Consider the following 17,769-nt stretch of genomic DNA (forward strand, 5'->3'; position numbering starts at 1 on the left):
GATGAAAATGAGGTATATTCCAAAATTCCCAGAGATGAACTTGTTGAGTCACTTAAAGAACTTCTTACACATTTTGAAGTAAGAACCAATGAGTTGAAGGATTTAAAAGAAAAATATGCTGATTTGGTACAACAGCAAAAATCAACTCTATTGGATCTGAAAGCTTCTGAACAGGGACTTAGGGGCTTTGACTTCATGTGTAAAACATATGAAGACCAGCTCAGGTTCTTATATCAGAAGCTACAAGAAAAGTGTAATGAAAAACCTTTAAGTAATCATGAAATTGCTCTTGAAGACTTCATTATATCTGGCATTGACAGAAGCAGAGTGGCTTCTATGATTTATAGCATTTACAAGAACAATGGCAGAGGAATTGGTTTTCCAGAAGTGAAACTGGAGAAAACCAATCTAAAGTCTTGTTGTGAATGCATCAAGGAAGGTCTGAAAACATTCTTTGTACCAGAAGGGGCTGAGTTGGAAACTGTTGTTCAATCAGAACCTGAAGCTTCCAGTTTTAAGGCTAAGATTACTTCAAAGCCAAAGAACTCTAAGTCAAAGGCTATGATCAAATCTGATTCCAAAACTTCAAAGGTTAGGATCCTGAAAAGATCAGAACCTATTCCTCAGAGTCTGGTGAAACCAAAATCTGGGGTTCTGAAGTCTAAGTTTCAGAAGAAGACAGTTGCTGCTTCTGAAGTACCAAAACCTAAGGTGATGGTTAATCAGAAGCAACCCAACTCACAGCACAAGGTACAAGAAGTGAAGAGTAAAGCCTTAAGTACTAACCTTCCAGGACCCATAGAACAATGGGTACCTAAATCTAAAAATGTCAATGATGCAGGTATGTCTAAGAGCAGTGCCAAAGCAAAGATCATGGTACCTAGACAGCGGTTGCTCAAGACACATGACAGGAGACAAGTCCATGTTCCTCAGCCTAACAATGAAAGAGGGAGGAAATGTGAAATTTGGAGGCAACCAGTCAGGCAGGATCATAGGTACAGGAACTATTGGTAATTCCTCTACCTCAATTAATAATGTATGGTTGGTAGATGGTCTTGAACATAACCTTTTGAGCATAAGTCAATTTTGTGATAATGGTTATGATGTGCTTTTTGAAAAACCCAACTGTACAGTAATCAACAAGAAAGACAAATCCATTGTGTTCAAGGGAAAGAGAGTTGACAATGTCTATAAAATCAATTTTTCTGAACTGGCTGATCAGAAGGTGATCTGCCTACTATCAGTGAATGATAAGAAATGGATGTGGCACAGAAGGTTGGGACATGCTAACTGGAGGTTAATCTCTAAGCTTAGTAAGTTACAACTTGTGAAAGGGCTACCAGACATTGACTATCATTCAGATGCACTTTGTGGTGCATGTCAGAGTGGGAAAATTGTGAAATCATCTTTTAAAACCAAAGACATTGTCTCAACCTCAAGACCTTTAGAATTACTCCATATTGATTTATTTGGACCAGTAAGTACTGCATCCTTATATGGAAGTAGATATGGATTAGTCATTGTTGATGATTACAGCAGATGGACTTGGGTGAAATTCATAAAGAGTAAATATGTTGCGTGTGATGTATTCAGTAGCTTCTGCACTCAAATTCAATCTGAAAAAGAATCAAAAATTTTGAAAGTCAGAAGTGATCATGGTGGAGAATTTGAAAATGAGCCATTTGAAGCTTTTTGTGAAAAACATGGAATTTTCCATGAATTCTCTTCTCCTAGAACACCACAACAAAATGGAGTTGTAGAGAGAAAGAATAGAACTTTACAAGAAATGGCCAGAACCATGATTCATGAAAACCATTTACCAAAACATTTTTGGGCAGAAGCAGTGAATACAGCATGCTATGTTCAAAACAGGATCTATATTAGACCTATTTTGGAGAAAACAGCATATGAACTCTTTAAAGGAAGAAAACCCAATATCTCTTACTTTCATCAATTTGGATGTACTTGTTACATTCTGAACAACAAGCTCTACCTAAAGAAATTTGATGCCAAGGCCCAAAGAGGAATCTTTTTAGGTTACTCTGAAAGGTCAAAGGCATACAGAGTGTATAATTCAGAAACACTCTGTGTTGAAGAATCTATGCACGTTAAATTTGATGACAAGGAGCTTGAAGATAAAACTTCAAAGCAGGGTGAAAGTTTTGCAGAGATACAGGTTCCTGAAGCTACTCCAGAACCTGATCAGATAGCTGAGTCTGAAGATAGTCCAGAAGCTGAACCCACATCAGAAGCGCAAGATGAAACTGCTTCTGATAAAGCACAAGATGGCTCACATCAAGAAGATCCTCCCAGAAACACATTCAAACACAAGTCTTCACATCCTGAGGAGCTAATCATTGGAAACAAAGATAGTCCAAGAAGAACAAGATCACATTTCAGACAAGAAGAGTCAATGATTGGACTAATCTCAATGATTGAACCTACAACAGTTGATGAAGCACTCTCAGATGATGGATGGATCCTAGCTATGCAAGAAGAGTTGAATCAATTTCAAAGAAATGATGTGTGGGATCTGGTACCCAAACCTCAGCACAAGAACATTATTGGAACAAAATGGGTATTCAGAAACAAGCTGAATGAGCAAGGTGAAGTAACAAGAAACAAAGCCAGACTTGTTGCACAAGGGTATAGTCAACAAGAAGGCATTGATTACACTGAAACGTTTGCTCCAGTTGCAAGATTGGAAGCAATCAGGTTACTTCTTTCCTATGCAGTTAATCATGGCATAATATTATATCAGATGGATGTCAAGAGTGCATTTCTCAATGGTGTCATAGAAGAAGAAGTGTATGTTAAGCAACCTCCTGGATTTGAGGATATTAAATATCCTGACCATGTTTTTAAATTGAAGAAATCACTATATGGCTTGAAACAAGCTCCCAGAGCTTGGTATGATAGACTAAGTAATTTCTTAATCAAAAATGATTTTAAGAGAGGACAGGTTGACACTACACTCTTCAGAAGGACCCTTGGGAAAGATATTCTTGTTGTGCAAATATATGTTGATGATATAATATTTGGTTCTACTAATGCATCTCTTTGCAAGGAATTTTCTGAGTTAATGCAGGATGAATTTGAAATGAGCATGATGGGAGAGCTGAAGTTCTTCCTTGGCATTCAAATCAATCAATGCAAAGATGGAGTCTATGTTCATCAATCAAAGTACACAAAGGAGCTTCTGAAGAAGTTCAAACTTGAAGATTGTAAAGTGATGAACACTCCAATGCATCCTACGTGCAACCTGAGCAAAGAAGATGAAGGAGCTAAAGTAGATCAGAAGCTGTATAGAGGTATGATTGATTCTTTGTTATACCTCACTGCATCTAGGCCAGATATTTTATTCAGTGTATGCTTGTGTGCAAGATTCCAATCAGATCCTAGAGAATCTCATATGACTGCTGTCAAGAGAATCTTCAGGTATTTGAAGGGAACAACTAATCTTGGACTCCTTTATAGGAAATCCTTAGATTATAAGCTAATTGGATTCTGTGATGCTGATTATGCTGGTGATAGGATTGAAAGAAAATCAACCAGTGGCAATTGTCAATTTCTGGGTGATAATCTTATATCCTGGGCTAGCAAAAGACAAACAACTATTGCTATGTCTACAGCAGAAGCAGAATACATTTCAGCTGCAAGTTGTTGTACACAACTACTTTGGATGAAACATCAGTTGGAAGATTATCAGATAACTGCTAACAGTATTCCCATTTATTGTGATAATACTGCTGCTATTTGTTTGTCTAAAAATCCAATTTTGCATTCAAGAGCTAAGCACATTGAAATCAAACACCATTTTATCAGAGATTATGTTCAAAAAGGAATTTTAGATATACAATTCATTGATACTGAAAATCAATGGGCTGATATATTTACTAAGCCTTTAACTGTTGAAAGATTTGATTTTATTAAGAAAAATTTGAACATGCACTTCGTGTCTGATTAAATGTTTGCTTGCTCCTGAATAGGATTTTAGGTTCTGAAGTTAGTTCAGAAGCAGTAGTCCATCAGAAGCTCTTTATTGAGGTTCTGAGGAAAACTCGCTTCTGATGATGACATCAGCATCTGAAGTCCAGAAGCTGGATTTGTTGCTTCTGAATAGTTGGATTAGTGGAAACGTTAGGAGTTACTTTTTAAAGTAACTTCTGGCCCACTAACTTGGTAGTTACTCTGTGAACTTCTTACGTGGCCTGTATGTGTTGGTGTATAACTAAAAGGGCAATGATGATTTAAAAGCTTTGAAAGTACTTTTCACGCCCCCCCAATTTTGTCATTAATGTTATGTTTGTTTGTCTCTTTTGAATTGCAATCGTTTTACTTTTAACACTTTGTCAATTCACACACTACTCACTCACAACAAACACATTTGCTCTCAAACCGTTTGCGAAGTAAGCGCATTCTCTCAACCTTAGAACCCTAAAAATCTTCATCTTCTTCAAATCTTCGTCAATCATCAAATGGCATCATCAAGCTCGCAACGAAAAGTTTCAGAATCTACTTCAAACAAGCAAAGCGTATCAGAATCTGGGTCCATCTACAAAGAAAAGACTATGGATATTCCATGGGAATCCTTGATAGTCCAAATAGAGTCACCAGTGGATTTTACTTCACTCAAGAAGTACGAAGTAAACATGGAAGGCTTAATAGAAACACAGGAGCTGTCTGAGTATTTCAGAATGCTAAATGGGCCAACATATGTGAATTTGGTCAAGGACTTTTGGTTAAAAGCTGAAGTGTACAATGAAAAGCCTGCAAAAGTTGTAAGCAAACAAGCTGGGTCAAAGAAAGGGAAAATGGTCATGGATATGAATCCTACATCATTTGACAGCTTAGAAATAAGGTCTGAAGTGATGGGCATTCCTATAACCATCACTGAGGAAGTTATAGCTAAAGCTTGTAGAAGGCATGCAGAGGGAAGATTCCAAGAAATAGTCAGGAAGGAAGATGTCCTGCTACAAGGTTACTACAACACTCTTTTGGGTGGGAAGAAGGATGCAAAGCCTTCTGAAATGGAGATTCACAACAGGATGTTGGTGAAATTCAGTAATGATTGCTTCTTTCAAAGAGCAGGAGGATCTGACCAACCCAACAATCAACAGAAGCTAGCAATTTACTTCATGGCTATTTTGGAAAAGATAAACTTCCCAAGATATGTAATGGATCATCTCTGCTGGGCCATAAATGAAAGCACTATCAGAGGAAGAAAACAAGTACCCTATGGAAGATTGCTGTCTGAAATCTTTCATCAAGGAAGAGTGCTGGAGTTCTTAAAAAGGACAAGGAGTGCTTCTGATAAATGTTTCAAAGTCTCTACTGCTGAAAGGACTATCAGTAGCAGGAGCTTACACTCTATGAAGTTCTTCAAAGAAGCTCCTAAAGATGAGAAATGGTTGGAGTTGACCACAGAAGAATCTGAGATTATCAGAGACTTTCCTTCCATAGTTAAGGAAAGTAATCCTGAACACTTAGCTAGATTAGTAGCTGAGTACGTCTTGGAGGAAGATGCGAGGTCTCAGGAGGAAGCTGCTCTTGCTAAAGGAAAAGGCAAGAAGGCCAAAGCAGTTGCTGTGTCAGAAGCTGCTGTTTCTGATGCACCTAAAGGAAAAAGGGCCAGAACTAGTTCTGAATCTGATGCTGCTCCTACTAAAGGAAAGATGCAGAAGATTGGTGCTGCTTCTATTCCTCAGAAGAGAAGAAAAGGTAAGGCAGACTTGGTAATCACTCAAGAGCAGCTGGAGGAAGCTCTCGAAGAAATGGAAAAAGAAGAGGCTGATCCCAAGCTGAAGAAGAAGAAGGCTCCCCTTCAACTTGTGAGTCCTATGGTTGAGATGACTCCAATAAGGAAAAGGATGGCAGATGAACGTGCTTCTGAACTTATTGCAGACAAAAAGGATCTAAAAGCACAATACACTCATCAAAGAGATGAAAAGCTCAAGGCCTTGGGATTGGAAGATTGTGATAGGTTCTACAAAGATAAATTGGCTGAAGTAAGAGCCATTGCTGGTAAGCCCACTGAAGACAATGAGGAAGACGATATGATGCTCATGTTTGAAAATGCTCCAGAAGAGGGAACTTCAGAAGTAGTTCCTCAAGCTGCTGATCCACAAGAGATCACTTCTGAAGCTGGCCCTGCAGATCAGGTAATTCAGATTCCAGTCACCTCTATCCCCATTTCACCTTTTTCAACATCTGTACCTGAACCAATAGAAGACACTTCTGTCTTAGACAATCTTGCTCTCCATTACTCAGGTGAGTTACCCATAGACAAATCCACCTCAGAAAAAGCCTCTGAAACAACTCCAGAAGCAGCTGCTTCTGAAAATGTTGTTTCAGAAAACCCTCATCAACAAACACCTGAACCACATAAACCCACAACACCCCCACAATCACCAACAGCTACCATTGACCCCCAACTCAACACTCAAACATCAACTTCACCACAACAACCACCATCTGAAACTGAATTTCAACCTTTACCTGAACACTCTCCTGAACCAACTCCCATGGATGTTGACATCTCTCTAGTCAATGTTCAAGCCTCAACCTCCACCACACACATTGATTCTGACCAGCCCTCATCTTCTAACACACAAACACACCTTACCATTCCAGTTCCTAACCCTATTCAAGACTTAGAAATCAGTGATTCTGATCTTGAAATCCTTGAACATCCACCCACAAACATCCTGGAATCTGGATATATCAATTCTGAGCTTCAGACAATCCTTAGTCAATTGCTTAATCTTGTGGATCAACGAAGGACAATTGATCTCACAAGTGCATATGAAGACTCCTGGGCATCACTTCAGAACCGGGCAACTGAGCTAATTGAAAGCTTAAGGGCTAAGTGCATCAGAAGCAAGGAAGCTTCTGTCAGGAAGTTAATGGAGCATCTGAATCAGAGTCTCAGAATAAGAAGTTCTACACTGCTCCTGGCAAACCAGCCTTTCTTTTTAGAAACGGATTACTTGACCAGAGAAGCAAGGTTGTGTAAGCTTCTGAAGAAACAGATGGCACAGCAGCAGCAAGAAGCTAAGGAAAGGGAACAGGCTCTTCTCCAGAGGCAACAACAGCTTGAAGAACTGTTGCAGAAGAAGATTGAAGAAATGGAGGAGATGAAGAAACAACATCAAACCAACACTTAGTTGCACACCCTTGTGTTTTTCTTTTTGTTTGTTGTTTGTTTTGAATTCCTAGTCCTTGCTTCTGAAACCATTCTGTTTTAATTCTCTTTGCTTCTGAATGCTTACTGATTCTGACTGTTTAGCTGCTTCTGACAATTGAATATACATGATTTTTGCTCTGATTTATTTAGTTCATTGCTTAGTATACTCTCTCACGTTTGAGTTTTTCTCATATCTTTTTGTATTTTGTGCTTAGATTTTTTTTAATTTTTTTTGATAATGACAAAAGGGGGAGTATATGTGACAAGTATTTAAAGGCTCTGAGCCCCATTAATGGCATTTGAAATTTTTGAAAAACTTCTATGTTTTTACCTTATTGGTATAAGCTATGAATGAACGAAGGAGTATCAAAATTCAAGTAAAGTTAATTGAACCATTCTTCTTATCTATAAGTAAATTCTTTCATTGATTCAGTTTTGCTTTTAAGCTCTGATAATAATTATTGCGCGCAAAATGAATTTAATTAACCTGGATAGAACTTAGGGGGAGCTTACAAACCTCACCTTAAAGACTATCAGACTCAGGGGGAGTTTGAGCTTACAAACCTCAGATTCTGAGCTTACAAACCTCAGAACCCCAAAGTCAACTTGTTAATTAGATTAACAACAATTGATCAATTTTAAATACTTTTGTTTGTCATCATCAAAAAGGGGGAGATTGTTGGAACAAAATGTGTTTAACAATAAACCTTAAAGAGTTTTGATGATAACAAGGTATTAAAAATTGTAAATTGGATTAGCTAATATTTGTTCAAGTGTACAGGACCATAATTATAAAGTTACATCATCATTGGTTCTGAATGAGCAAATAAAGAGCTATGGAAACAACAAAAATTTGAAGCTTGGACGCTCCTGAAGGCAACTTGCTCCTAAAGAAAAAGCGCTCCTGAAGTCAAGCTGCTCCTGAAGAAATAGCGCTCCTGAAGTAAGCTGCTCCTGAAGAATAGTGCTCCTGAAGACAAGAGGTCCAGAAGTCACATCATCAGAAGCTGCATCATCAGAAGCTGCAGAAGTCATCTCATCAGAAGCTGCATCATCAGAAGCTGCCTCATCAGAAGCCATTTCACCAGAAGCTGAATATCAACTGGATTTGCAAAGAATCAAGAATTGAAGAATCATCAATGCAAAAGCTGTCTATTGGATTCGAAAACACAAACAAAGGATTAGTGGAGTTTGCAACGGTCATTTCAAAGGTGTTTGAAGGCATGTGTTTGCAATTTGGACGAAAGCGTTGACATTGTACTTTGTACGAATTGTACAACCACGTTCTCCACTACTCTGTTTTGTGTCTGCACTTCAAGACAAGAAAACAGCTCCAGAATACGGTCTCGCCTGCATAGATGTTCCTTTGGATAAGGAATGGATTTCAAATTGGTTCTTCATAGGACAACAACCAAATCAGGCAAAAGATCATTGGTGAAAGATCAAGCTTCAACAACGACTCTTTGGTGTGCTGGCAATTTCACAACGTCTCTTTCACACCTCTATATAAAGGAGTGAAGACCTAGAGAATTGGTAATGCAAGAACGCTGAACGAAAGACTCAAAAAGATTTTCACAAGTACCAAACCTCTGCTGAAATTGTTCTGCATTCACTTAGAATTTCTGTGTCTCAAAGTCATATCTTAGAAATTCTTAAGTCCATTGAGTCTGTATCTGATTTGTATTGTGAGCACCTCTGATTGTATATCAAGTGTTCAACCTTAAACAATTTTCTGTGTAATTTTGTTTAGTTAGGAAGTCTCTTGCAGTTGTGCTTGAGCAGGAAGTCTCTTGATTGTGTTCTTGAGCAAAGGAAGTCTCTTGCTTGTGTGCTTGAGCATTGGAAGTCTCTTGCTTGTGTGCTTGAGCATTGGAAGTCTCTTGCTTGTGTGCTTGAGCATTTGTAATCAGATATTACTCATAGTGAAATCTCCTTGGAAGTGCAAGGGGGACTGGACTACTTCCGGATTGTGGAAGGAACCAGTATAATTGCTTTGTGTCGTTCTTCTTCTCTCTCTCTGATTTATTCCGCTGCATTTAGATTCTGATTATCACTTCAGAAGCTGTCTCACTTAGCTTCTGATCAGTGTGTTCAGTTTTTAGGAGAAACGAAGAATTTTCCAAAAACACAATTCAACCCCCCTTCTTGTGTTTTTTCTCACCTTCATATTTTTGTCAGCATCTTTGTTTCTCCTATATTATATTACTTGAAGTTATTTATTCTGACTTTTTATTTGCCAAAATCACTACACTAGATTATAACATAACTTTGCTTTCTCACTTTGAATTTTGATTTTTTTTTTTTACTATTTTCAATTTTCTTATTTTAGTTGATCTTTTAACATGAATGTAATCGAATATGAAAGTTGCAACCTAGTAACATTATTTGGTAAGAAAATAAAGTTAATAGCTTAAACTGGTGTAATTGTTGCACTTTTTTTTGTTGTTTTTTTGAAGTTATTTCATAGTACTCCCTCCATCCCATGTTATAAAAAAAAAAATCGCACTTATTAAGAAAACTAAAACATAGTAGTTTGCAACATAGTTTTTTGTGTTATCCTTGAAATAAGTTTTATCGGAAGATGTAAAAACAATTTTCAATGGTTATTGGCTATTGAGAAAATAAAAGAGAGAGCAAATTGAATGCACTTTGCATTTAATTTTTCTTTGGAAAAGATAATTTTTTGAAACAACATAATTAAATTAATATGATAAAAGTTGATGTTTTTTACTTATAATTTGGAACAAAGAAAATGAGTTTTTTTTTTATATATATTTTTCAAACCAAACCATCTTTGCATTTCTTTGAGGATTTGTTTCCCTAGGCTAGTTTAGGGTTCTATCCAAAAAGAAGCTAAAGTAATATATATGATTAGGGGGGTTTGTGTGGGTGAGGGATCTTAAGTGGAGAAGGGTAAAAACATATTTTCTACACGTTTGTAGAATTTTGTATATAAATATTAAATTGATTATATTTTTATTTACATAGATACATTCAATACTATACTACACTATCCCTCACCCACATATATATAACTTTAGCTTCTTTTTGGATTGAACTCTAAACTAGCCTAGGGAAACAAATCCTCAAAGAAATAACATTCAACAGGGATCATTCTAAAAATCTTTAGACCGACCATCTCTAACCTTTATGGAGATACTATTAGAGAACCAATCAATAGACTTTGGCTAACCCATATCTAATAAGGAGATCTCCTTTGACTAGTTTGATACACGGCCTTTTTAGATAGAATATGATGTCTACTCTCCAGTTCTCAAGGGAAGGGGGGTTTGATAATCAGGAGTTCATCCATGAAGTATGCATATCTAGCCTAACCAAGAATTGTTCCCAATCGAGCTCGTTAACCACTTGAGCTCAATCACTTTGTTTAATAAGGAGCTATTTTTATTCTATATATAAAAAATCATGTACTTTCAAGTGCATTTCCTACCTTATAAGGGACTACTTTTTTAGTCCTAAAGAAACGAGAAATATCTAATTTTTGTAAAGAGTTATAAAAATAGAGATTAAAATTGGATAAAGTTTATGTAAGAACTGGAATGGTCGCAATATTATTTGAAATAAACATATTTAATCTTATATTGTTAGGTGTATGGATAAGTTCTATGCTTGTATTGTATGACAATGGAGCAGGAAATTTCAAGTTTTTTATTGGGTATTGATTGGTTCTGTTTTTCTTATTCACGTTTATGTGGTGAAAACAAATGTAGTATAAAGTGTTGGGATGATTTGTTTGGCAATAGTCAATAGACATTAAGTTTTTCATTTTTTTTTAGGAAACTATTAACAAGTTATAGCCAAATAATAAGGCAATATAAGAAGGCACGTAAACCTACTCAACCTTGTTATGTACATCAAATCAACAAGATTTAAGAAAGCATGTAATCCTAAATAGTATTACCTCTAAAATTAAAGACATAGTGACATACTCCCTCTAATAAAGATCACAAACTAAACGTTTATGAATCTACAAAGTACAATTCAATCTCTTTATTTACATTGAGTATTACAATGGTTCTGTTTTGGCCTTGTAAAGAGAAGAGGGGTTTGATACATGTTTTCTGATTAGACTGGTTAATGTTTAAACTGATTCTTTGTTCATGTGTACAGTACTTAAAACAGAACATTTGGGTTAGGAAGCACGCATGGCAACTATGCAGAAAGTTCTAGCTGATGGGAAAGAAAATTTGGTACATGACATTCTAGCTAAAACACATCAATGTTGCAAACTTTCTTTTCTCTCTATTTTTTCTTCTCTTTTTTAGCAGTGATTTTTAAATTTTATATGCTAATGTTGATATGTTTTAAGTTACAGTTAGTCGACTTATGTATTTCAAAGTGATACAGCTAGAAATGTGGAATGAATTTATCATTAAGTTACTTATATTCCATTGATATGTTGATCATACATAACGTTTCCATTGATATTTTTGCTACAGAGAGTTGTTGGAACATTTATGTGAAGTTGGAAGGAAATTGGAGGATTAATCGCTAAGAAATAAGACTTCGAGCAAGTGTGATGGGAATTTAAAAAACAGAGAGTGGGGGTCCCACATAAAATAGAACACGAATTATGCTTAATACCACGGCAATTGTTGTCGTGTAATAATGCACACGATTTGTATTCAACAAGTTACTCTTTTTGGTTTTAAAAATTTATTTTAGTTAAAATTTAATTTCAACAAAAGTTAAGCCGTGTTGTGTGTGAGTCGTGCTATTAATTAGTCGTGCACAATAGCAATACTCAATAGAACACACACATTAGTAGTTTTTAAATTGTGGTATTTATTTTTAAATACTTGATAATGATAAAAGTAATAGTTATTATTATTTTTGTTTGTGGATGTCACTTCCCATAAATTTAGCTTATGTTGGTTGCGATAAGAGATAAGAATAAGAATTTAACTTAATTCCATATCTGTAACATCCCAGACTCCATATCTGTAACATCCCAGACTGCTTTCAGGATTGCCGACTGACCTCACAAACCAACACGAGTCTTTTCAGCGTGTTTTGTCCTCACTCGCACGCTTACCGGGAAACTTCCCGGTAGGTCACCCATCCCAAAATTGCTCCAAGTCAAGCACGCTTAACTGTGGAGTTCTTATGGAATGAGCTACCGAAAAGAAGATGCATCTTGTTGATATAGGTAGTACCAAACAATTCTTATATGCTTTCCCTTAACCATGTAGTCCCATACCTACACGACCTCAGGATCCCTCTCATTCCGATGTGATTCGGTTTCTCTATAAGCTGTCAGGAGCCGCTCATTGTCATGCCTTGTGCACCGGCGATCACTCCCCTGCCCTCGTCAGCCGTGGGTGTTACATGCCCACCAGCTTCCGCTTGGTTCGTCCCCGAACCACACCGTACTGGGAGAAGTCTGCTCTGATACCGTTTGTAACATCTCAGTCGACAATGCTTAAAGTCGTCTGGGATGTTACAATATCTTTCCTTCATTCATATCTAATGAGTTTGTTTCCTTTACTTTTCTGGATTTGTTTCTTTTCAATCTTATCCACAAGTGTTCCATTAGAGTAACTGTTGCCACAATTTTAGCTAAAACAGTTACAAAATAGAGGACTCCACTCAGTTCAAAAATTACACCAGAGTTCTATTGAGCTATCGAGAACTCTTTCTCTCTTCTCTCTCCAGCTTGTGTTAACGAGCTATTTTTCTCCTCATCTCCTTTTCTTGTCCCTTCGGAATTAAGAGTGTTCTTAAGACCATAGTACTTTTTCGGTTATAACGTCCCTTCAAAATTAATAATGGCTTAACAGTATAGTCCCTTCGATAATTTATGTCCATTTGGAATAAAGAGTAACTTTAAGATCATAGTCCCTTTTGGAATATTAATGTCACATTGGAATTAAGAATGATCTTAACAATATATAAATATTCTTTCGAAATTTCTCTACTTTTGGAGAAGTTAAAAAGTCAGAATGGTGGTATCACCATATTTGAGTAGTCATTATGCCATATTGATATTTTGGAGAACTTAAAGATTAGAATGGTGGTAACACCGTGTTTGAGTGGTCTTAACACCATAATAGAGTGGTCACAGTACCATATTAGAGTGGTTTCAATATTAAAGAGTGGTCTTAGTACCATATTGGAGGCGTAAATCTCGAATGGTTTTCTACAGTGCAGTAGTCAACCTCACAATTGTAGCTAGACTTGTTTTATCCTGGAGGCGGCGTGGTTGATAGTCTGCCTTCCACAATTTTGGGCAGTGCCACGTAATGTCTTAAAGAGAGCGCCCTGGTCGTGACTCAACCTAGTAACAACTTTGGTAGATATTCTTTTTCAAAATAGAATTTGGAAGTCCAAATACAACAGTTTGGAAATCCAAAAACAGCAATTTTAAGACGTCTCCTTCTGCCATATCTACCGAAGAAATTACTAACTCGAATTTTATTTAACCTAAATACAAGAAGGATAAAAAAAGGCTATCGAAATACATCTCTATACTGAACACGATCGAGTGTTTGTTGTTATAACAACAACACTAACAAATTCACATATGCGACTTTGAAGCTGTTTGAAATTTATTTTCAAAAATTAAAATCGTACTATGAATAAGTAGCTATAACTGCCAACAGAATAAGAACCCCAAAATGGTCTTAAATGAAAATCAGTCACCACCATCAAGAAATGACACTGTTAGTTCACAATTTATTTAATACAATTGTGGGAAACCATATCATATGTCCCGCAAGTATATGAACAAGTAAATTGTTGCTTCATGACGTAACTTGATTGAAAAGAAATTCACGGATGACTAGTTAGATCAATCTAGTTGGTGAATTAAGACATTAATTAATGGATAAACATTTGCGCCTCGTTCCATATTCGCTATGAGTATGATATGTTCAAAATTATATGCTACCACTGAGAATAAGAAAGTGTTGTTAGATTCTTCTTACATTGGGATTGGAGATATGAAGTTGCAATTCACGTTCAAAAAGAATATTTCTCTCTAAGACGTCATGCATGCTCCAAAAATAAGAAAGAATTTGAATTTCAGGTTTCTACTGAACAAGACTGAGTTAACTCAGACTTAAAAGAGACTTGTGCACCATGCATTCTTAATTGTCCCAATTCTGTCCGAAAAATTAAATTTAGTTCATTCAAACACTTTTCCGTCCGAAAACACAGTTTTTTTAGTAGTGCTTGTGGGAAAAGACCGCACCTTTGATGCTATGTACAAAATGAAATTCTCCTTCTATTTTATAAGTTGTGTGATTTTAATATTTGACATGTCAAAATTTATCATGTGAACAAGCGTTTAATTTTAAAATTGAGTAACTTACACTTAATTCCAAAGTTATATGACTAGAAAATTTTATTTTTTGCACTCAACATAAATGAACCAAAAGTTCATATAAATCAGTGTTTTTAGAATTTGAATCTCTAAACTTAATAAATTATGATATGTGTGAACTTGATATGTGTGAATCTCCAAAAGTTCATATAAACCAACAAGTTTTCCCTCAGCTTTATCAAATTATTCAACATGTGTTACCATCCCTCATGTTCATTTGGAAGACAAAGTAGTGTGCAAATGGACCATCACATGTAACTTGTCCCTCAAGGAAGCAAACATGCACAAAACCACTCCTGTACAAAGACTCCATTGGGCCAAAACCATTTAGATCTCTGATATCCCTCCTTCAAAATCTTTTATTTTATGGAGAATCATGCATGATAGAATGCCAACATACGATAAGATAATGGAGAGAGGGAGCAATCTTGCTTCCACGTTTAGTAACTATTCAACACAATCTGAATCAAATTTCCACCTATTCTTTCAATGCAGTTATGTTGTCAACCTTTTGTCCTGGTTAGAAAATATTCTAAACAATTCTTTGCAGTTCACTACCATTGAGGATATTTGGAAGATATGTGATAGAAGCTGGACCCCTCAATGTAAAGTAGCCATCAATGCCTACTTAAACAACATCCTCAGTACAATATTGTCGCCGTGATTTTCGGATATCAAGCTATTAGTTAGCGTTGACTCGTAATTTTAGTTCACCACCGAGCTTTTATTTTTTCCAATGAAAAGGGGAAAAGTTCGAATAAACCCTAATTTTTAGAGATTAAAGGTTCGGGGGTTGGTTACGTTAAGGAAATGTATTAGCACCCTAAACGTCTATAGTACTCTATAGGAACCTCTTGTTTTTATTTATCTTGTGCTAAATTGATTGCTTGCTTGTAAAAAAAAGTTAAGCGTAAATAAAGAAAGAAAGAAAACGTTTTTGTATTTTTGTTGATCTGGAAAGACAAAATCTTTTGCCTACGTAACCAAAGAGGGATCAAAATCACGTAGTTCGGGGTAAAAAGCCGAGTGATTTTTTTGATTGATTTTAAAGGTAAAATGCCGAAGTGGCAAAAGTAAAGTGGATTTGATTGATTTTAAATGAAGAAATAAAAGTCTAAATATGATTAAAATTGATCGAAGGGGTGCGGAAATAATAAAATGAAAGAAAAAAAATAAAGAAAAAGCGGTGTAGAAATAAAAGGGTGCGTGTGTGTAAGCAAAAAAAATTAAAAAAGAAGAGGGAATGGGTTTAGAGCAAATCGAAAATGGGCTCAAAAGAAAGAATCTGGATCGTATGATCCAGATCTAAGAGCCAGGAATGATGGAGATGCATGGTAAAAGTGTAAGCTAGCGCATGCATGATTAAAAGGATGGGGTATAAATACCCAAAACTGCACTTCCACTTCATTTTTGCAATCCCCTTCTCTCTCTAACTCTACTTCTAGAGAGGGAAGGTCCTCCCTCTCTCCGTTTCTTACTCAGCTGGAGAATAAATTCTGGCACGGTGGTGGCCAGCCCAAGAGGGCGGCGCCGCCTTGCCGGAATTAAAAAATACTTCTTTTTAAAAAAATTCTTACACTTTTAAACATCCTTTCTCCTTCTCTTTCTTCTTTTTCAAACAAAATTTTTTAAAAAAACTTCAAGTCTCCTAGATCTAAAATAAACACCGTACAAAAACCCACCTTATTTCTTTTTTTTTTTTAAATCGGTTTCTTTTTCTTAAAGAGGGGTGTTGGTTTATGTTATATGGTTCGACCTTGGTGTTGTTTGGTTGCTTGTTGGCCGATTTTGTTTGGTTTGAGATGGTTTATGAGGTTTGTGTTTGATGGAGTTTTGAATGGATTTTTGTGGTTTGGATGTTGGCCTTCTGTGATTTTTGATTATGTGTTGTGTGGTTTGAGGCTATTTTTGGAAAATATTCTTGAGGTAGTTTGTTGTTCTTGGTGGATTTGTTGTTTCAGGAAATTCCAGAGTTTGTTGGCTGCTGTTTTTTGTGATTGTTGTAATTTAGGGTTTCTTGGAATTCTCCCAATGAATGATTCTGGTTGTTCTTATATAGTGGGAATTTTGGACCAATTTGGTGTTATTGTACTGATGAAAATTAGGGTTTTGGGTGATCTGGCCATTTCTAGAAAAAATTCCAAAGTACATAATGCATTTGGACGATTTTGCCCCTACCTATCTGGACAAAATAAGGACAAACTGGACATTGGGCCTTTTGGATAAAATAAAATAAAAACATAATTAAATTAAATTAAAAAAAAAGTAAAAACGTAATAAAGAAATAAATAAAATAATAAAAAATAAAACAAGTTAAAAAAATAAAATAAACTAAAAACAAAAAGAAATAAGAAAGAAATAATAATAATAATAATAATAATAATAATAATAATAATAATAATAATAATAATAATAATAATAATAATAATAATAATAATAAAAGATAATAAAAAACTTAAAATTGTTGCCTTCAGAACTAACTTAATGAGGTACTTTAAAGTAACCTCTCTGTCGAAATGGGTCAAAAATGGGGTATGACAAATATGATTTGTAAGGAATCGAGGAAGATACCAGAACAAAAAGATTGCTTGGAAGCCAGCAATAAACATCATCATCTCACGCACAACTCTCTATGAAAACAAAACATCAAACACTTTTGTCGTGAATATGACAAAATTTGTGATCTTAAAGGCTCTTAAGAAATAAATAAAATAATAAAACGTACTAAAGAAATAAATAAAATAATAAAAAATAAAACAATTTAATAAAATAAAATAAACTAAAAACAAAAATAAATAAAAAAGAAATAATAATAATAAAAGATAATAAAAAACTTAAAAATACCGCCTTCGGAACTAACTTAATGAGGTACTTTAAAGTAACATCCATGCCGAAATGGGTCAAAAATGGGGTATGATAAATATGATTTGCTAGGAATCAAGGAAGATACCAGAACAAAAAGATTGCTTGGAAGCCAGCGATAAACATCATCATCTCAAGCACAACTCTCTATGGAAACAAGACATCAAAAACTTCTGCCGTGAATATGAAAAAATTTGTGATCTTAAAGGCTCTTAAGATCAACATATATCCACCCAAAGCTCCAACCATCAAGGAAGTGCTATGGCATCCTCCAATAACCAACTGGCTAGGTAAACACTGATGGAGTTGTGGTTAAAAACCCTTTGAAAGAAGCTTGTGGTAGAACTTTTAGAAACTCTTTTCGCTTCATTGTAGG

Source organism: Medicago sativa, chromosome 3, assembly GCF_051527215.1.
Source record: "Medicago sativa cultivar Bolivia chromosome 3, Bolivia_mono, whole genome shotgun sequence".
Lineage (NCBI taxonomy): Eukaryota > Viridiplantae > Streptophyta > Magnoliopsida > Fabales > Fabaceae > Medicago > Medicago sativa.